Genomic DNA, 5,520 nt, shown 5'->3' with positions numbered 1-5,520 from the left:
TGCCTAATCTTTCTGTGTCTTTGAACAAATTGCTTACTATTCTGACGCCTCAGCTTCCTCCTTGGTAATGTGACGCAATGGAACTAGCAGAAGGTATCTGCTCTACCTCTCATTTTAATACAATAAACCCAGAATATTGATTGCTAATTATTATAATAACCATGTGTTCATCAGAGACATTTTGAAAATGTAGAGGAACACCAGGAAGAAAAAAAAGAAATTCCCTTTAGTTAGGAAGAGAACACTTGGGTAATTGTAATTAAGACTTTTTTCTTTTCTTTTTTCCTAATGAGGACAAGGCAGTATCTCCGTGTGTCCTTCTCCCACTTTTCTACCTTTATCTCTTGCTCTGTTGTTGTTGTTACCAGCTGTGGAGTTGTCCCTTGACTCAAAGTGACCCCTTGCACAATAGGACTAAATGCTGCCCACTCCTGTGCCATACCCATGATGCATATTGGGCCATTGTGATCCATAAGGTTTCCATTGGATGATTTTTGGAAGTAGTTTGCCAGGCCTTTCTTCCTAGTATCTCTTAGTCTAGAAGCTCTGCTGAAACCTGTTCGGCATCATAACAACATACAAACCTCCACTGACAGACGGGTGCTGGCTGCTTATGAGGCGCATTGGCTGGGATTCCAACCTGGGTCTCCCACGTGGAAGGAGAGAATTCTACCGCTGAACCACCAATGTGCCCCTAACTCTTGCTTACGCCCACTCTTTCTCCCCTCAGCCCCTCCCTCCCTCTGTGCCTTTAGGGGATGGCTAACACGGGGTGGGGGCGGGGGTGGAATAATAACACAGTGGTTAAGAGAACAGGCCTTAGGATCCAGATAGGCCTGGGCTGGTGCCCCATTTCATGCGGCCTAGCTCATACAGTGCTGCCTTTGGTATCTTACTTAACATTTCTAAGCATCATTTCTTCATTTGTAAAATGGAGGTAATAACAGGAGCTTTCTCAAAGCCCTGTGAGGAATTTAGTATACCACCTGGCACACAGTGAGGACTAAGTAAGTGCTAGTTCTGAATAAGGAAACTGGTGGTGCGGCGATTAAGAGCTCGGCTGCTAACCAAAAGGTCAGCAGCTTGAGTTCATCAGCCACTCCTTGGAAACCCTATGGGGGCAGTTCTGCTCTGTCCTATATGGTCGCTACGAGTCAGAATCGACTCAACGGCAACAGGTTTGGTTTTTTGGTTTTTAGTTCTGAATCGGTGCCAGCTCTCCAAGCCTTCCCTTCTTTGTGCAGCTTTTTCTAATCTGGTCCACACTAACCCCCCAATGACCTTACACTAAGTACTGCATGGCTTGATATTTGGTTTTTACCTAATCATGAGTTCTTTTTCCTGGCCAACGGACGTGAACTTCTTCAGTGGGGTACCCTGCATTCTCCGCAGCATCCAGACAAAAGCTCGCCCAGTACGTACATGTAGAGAAACTAAATGTTAAAATGAACCAGATGACACTACGGCATTTTCCCTAGGAGGCGTTGGTGGTTCAGCGGTAGAATTCTTGCTTTCCATGTAGGAGACCCGGGTTCAATTCCTGGCCAACGCACCTCGTGCATACCCACCACTTGTCTGTCACGGGGGCTCGTATGTTGCTATGATGCTGAATAGATTTTAGCGGATCTTCCAGATTAAGACGGACTAGGAAGAAAGGCCTGGAGATTTACTTCCTAAAAGCAGCCAGTGAAAACCCCACGGATCACGATGGTCAGATCCCGTCGTGCATGGGGTCACCATGAGTCAGGGCTGACTGGACAGCAGTTAACAACAGCAACAATACGGCATTTCCCTTTGGCAAAACTGTTATTCCCAGGCCGTACCTCTGCCCACCACTCTGCAGATACTTCATCCTTTCCTACATGAGTGAGGCCCACATTCTCTGATACCCGAGGAGCCCTGAGCTCTGGGAGTTGGTGAGCACTGGGCTTGGCTGCCTGCGCTGTCAGAGTCACCCCAGCTTCTCTCTTTATCTGGGCCAGGTGATGCCTGCATCTTCATGATGAGCTGGGAATGGCTATTCTGAGCCTCAGGTACAGAGAGCTTGCCTTCAGAGAAGTCACCAGCAGAACCGACTTGGCATCCTTGCCTCTGTGTTCATCTGCTGCCTGTTGTTCTCCGTGGCTGTGTACATGGGTACTGTCACTGCTCTCAGCTCTCTGCTGTGAGGAGTCTTCCCACGGCACTATGGGGAGAGCTTTCCCCACGGGCTTTTATCTTTGGAGAAACATTTCAAAAAAATTTAAAAAAATACAAGGGGAAAAAGTTCTGTTTATCGTCCCTGCCATGATAACTATTATCTGTAGAGAGAGTATCTATTTTGGGATGGAGGCAGGGAGAAACCATCCTCTGATCACCTTGCCTAGGTGAAACAAAAGGGAGAGGCCAAGGTGGGAGCAGCCCCCAGCATGCTCAGTAATTAACTTCACCAGCTGAGGGGTGTCATCCTCCAGGAGGGGGTGGACAAGGTGAGCCGGCAGGTGTCTAGAACGCCAGCGGAGACTTTGGACATGCGTTCGGCAGCACCCACCGTACTGCGCTCTTACTCTGTGTCAGATAAGCCTCCTATAGGCCACCTGTGGAAGGTGGGCCTCCTCCCTGTGATGTGCACGGGGGTGTCTGAGCAGACACCGATCAGGCTTTCGGGAGCGAAAGGTGCCTCCACTGCAGAGCTGGCTTTTTGACGGCACATTCCTGCTTGGCTCCACCCCGAAGGAGCTTGTAGTGCCCTGTGAAGGGGGTGGGGTGGGGAGGCTTCATTCCAAGCCATCAGATGGGCTCTATTGTCAGGTCCATCACCCCATCTTGCACTGTGGAACCTGTAGTTCTCCAAATGCCTGGATCGCAGCTGTCATGAAGTATTTTCAACCCTGCTCAGCGAGTACCCAAAATCCAGGGAGGGAAGCGAAACAGAAACATTTGGAGAGCAACCAGGATAAAAATGGAATTGTTGATGTTTGAGGTGGGAGCAGCAAGATTGTTGCTCAGGATCTGAGTGGACCAGGGTCCCGGGACAGACGTGGATCACGTGGTCTGTAGAGACCCCCTACACGTTGGTTGTTTTCTCAGTCTAATTCAGGATAGTAACTGGGAGGGGCAGGCGGAAGGCATAGAGATTTGTTTCTGTTTATTGGAACTAATAGAGAATAGAAAGTCAGAATCAAGTAAGTGGAAGAGACTGCTCATAGATACAGGTGGCCTGGCTCAGCCAGGTGTGCTGGGAAAGGAGGACTGGAGAAGCTGGAAAGTTGCGTAAGGGCTGGGGGATGCCAGGGCAGTGGGGCGGCCCTGTGGGTGGGCATGACTCAAGACAGGCGTCACTAAAACATTGAGACTAATTCCAGACCCATGCACTAGCAGGTCAGAGGCCACCTGGCTATCTATCACCACGCAGTTGTCGAGGGGAGGTCATCAGAGATGGGTGCGGAACTGCTGCATTAGCTCAACGCTGTGGGGGGTACTTCTATTCACACAGATAGAATGTTCTACTCTTCCTCAACAGCCACTCTGCCACTCCGGTGGTCCTTGATACCGTGTTCAAGGTTTACTGACCCAGCTAGATAAGAAGTTCTTTTCCTATTTTATTCCTTATCTGAATCTCTTGCCTTTTGCACGGGGTGAACCTGTGTCTGTTGGTCGAACACATGACTGCCATATCCTTGTGAAGGATGTGAAGGGTAGATTTCATCCCCTCTGCAGTCTGCACCTCTCCTACTGTTATGATGCTGGAAGCTATGCCACCTGTATTGGAAATACCAGCAAAGTCATCCATGGTGGACAGGTTTCAGTGGAGCTTCCAGGCTAAGACAGACTAGGAAAAAAGGCCTGGCCATTTACTTCTGAAAATTAGCCAATGAAAACAGAGTGTTGTCTGATACAATGCTGAAAGGTGAAACTCTATGTTGGAAGGCACTTGAAATACACAGTGCCTGCAACGATGGACTCGAGCATACCAGTGACCATGAAGATGGTGCGGGACCAGGCAACTGACGACAGCAACATAGTGTGCAGCAATGGTATTAGTGTCACATGATAAAGAAGACCTAGAGAAGTGCTACTAGGTGGAGCTTTTTCATATGCTGCCCCTGAGTATTTTGCTGTGCGCTGCTGAGCGAGGCAGTCCCCACACTGAGTTCCAGTGCTGCAGCGAGTCACTGTCCGCGATGGATGAGTTGAAGAAAATGGCTGAGAAGTAGTGTATTGTTAAGCAACCTCTGCAGTTCACTGGAAGGTCCCTGGGTAGTGCTAACAGTTTGTGCTCGATTACTAAAGGTTGGCAGTACGAACCCACCCAGTGGTGCCTTGGAAGAAAGGCCTGGTGACTAGCTTCCATAAAGATTACAGCCAAGAAGATCCTATGGAGCAGTTCTACTCTGGCACACGTGGGGTCGCCATGGGTTGTAATCAACTCGATAGCAATGGGTTTGTGTTTTGGTTTGGGGTTAAGTGGGGGTAAGGCCAATCATGCCTCATTCCAAGAACCTCTGGGGCACATCCTGGTGCCATATCCACACTTGATTCATTCACTGTGTTTTTAGAGGAACAAGGGAGAATGAACAGGGCTCCAGCTTCCAAATGAACTAGGGACGTGGGTGTCTTGAACTTAGTTATTGCCTTTCAAATTATTAGACATACATCTTGTGTATTTTTGCAGAATATCTATAATATGGGGGCAGGTATAATTTTATATAAGCCCTCTAAAATGGGTGACAGATACAATTAGCCTTATTTCCTACATAAGGAGCCCTAGTGGCACAGTGGTTAAGAGCTTGGCTGCTAACCGGAAGGTCGGAGGTTCGAACCAGGAGCCTGCTCCATGGGAGAGAGATGTGGCAGTCTGCTTCCATAAAGATTAGAGCCTTGGAAACCCTGTGGAGCAGTTCTACTCTGTCCTGTAGTGGTAGCTATGAGTCAGAACTGACTTGATGACGACAGGCTCTTTGGCTTTATTTCCTGGGGAAATCTAGATTCGAAGCAGAGAAGTGGCTCTCCTAAGCCATGTATTTCATTGTTGACAGAGTCTGGGGCACCGCCTCCCATCTTCTGATTCCCAGGTACATGCTGTTTTTGTTAGAGTAAAAGTATTAGAGAATTGAGGCTTTTTTAATTTGGAAGTAATGAAGAATTTCAGAAATAATCTTAGCAGTGCTGAGCAAATTTGAAAGCATGAAAGAAACTAAAGTCAAAGAAGATTGAGCTAGGTGAGCTGTTTCATTGCATATATTTCCAATAAGTTGATTAATAATAATTTATGACACATTTATATGTTTCTTTATATTTATTAAAAATACTTGAGATTGGATACAAGGTCTAAATGACACATTTAATTGTCTTTCAAACTGTGCTGACCCCAAATGAGAATCTAATAGTGACCATGATTTTGCAAAATTGATTAGATGAAAAGAAATGCATTCAAGTGTCAGAGGGTGTGTTAGGAACGGTGGCTAATGAGCTCAACCTCTCGGCCCTGCCTGGCTGGGTACACAGTAGGTGCTCAGTAAGTGCTGATGGCTGGCTTCA

The 5,520-nt window shown here is 47.5% G+C and overlaps 1 non-coding gene across 1 annotated transcript; it reads left to right on the top strand.

The window, feature by feature from the left end:
• The first annotated feature begins 1,481 nt into the window (after window positions 1–1,481).
• On the top strand, window positions 1,482–1,552 carry TRNAG-UCC (transfer RNA glycine (anticodon UCC)). The gene has a single exon. It is a non-coding gene; the product is annotated as a tRNA-Gly (tRNA).
• Window positions 1,553–5,520: the final 3,968 nt, after the last annotated feature.

The sequence above is a fragment of the Elephas maximus genome, chromosome 13, assembly GCF_024166365.1.
Source record: "Elephas maximus indicus isolate mEleMax1 chromosome 13, mEleMax1 primary haplotype, whole genome shotgun sequence".
Taxonomy (NCBI): domain Eukaryota; kingdom Metazoa; phylum Chordata; class Mammalia; order Proboscidea; family Elephantidae; genus Elephas; species Elephas maximus.
This window is presented reverse-complemented; position numbering and strand designations above follow the sequence as displayed.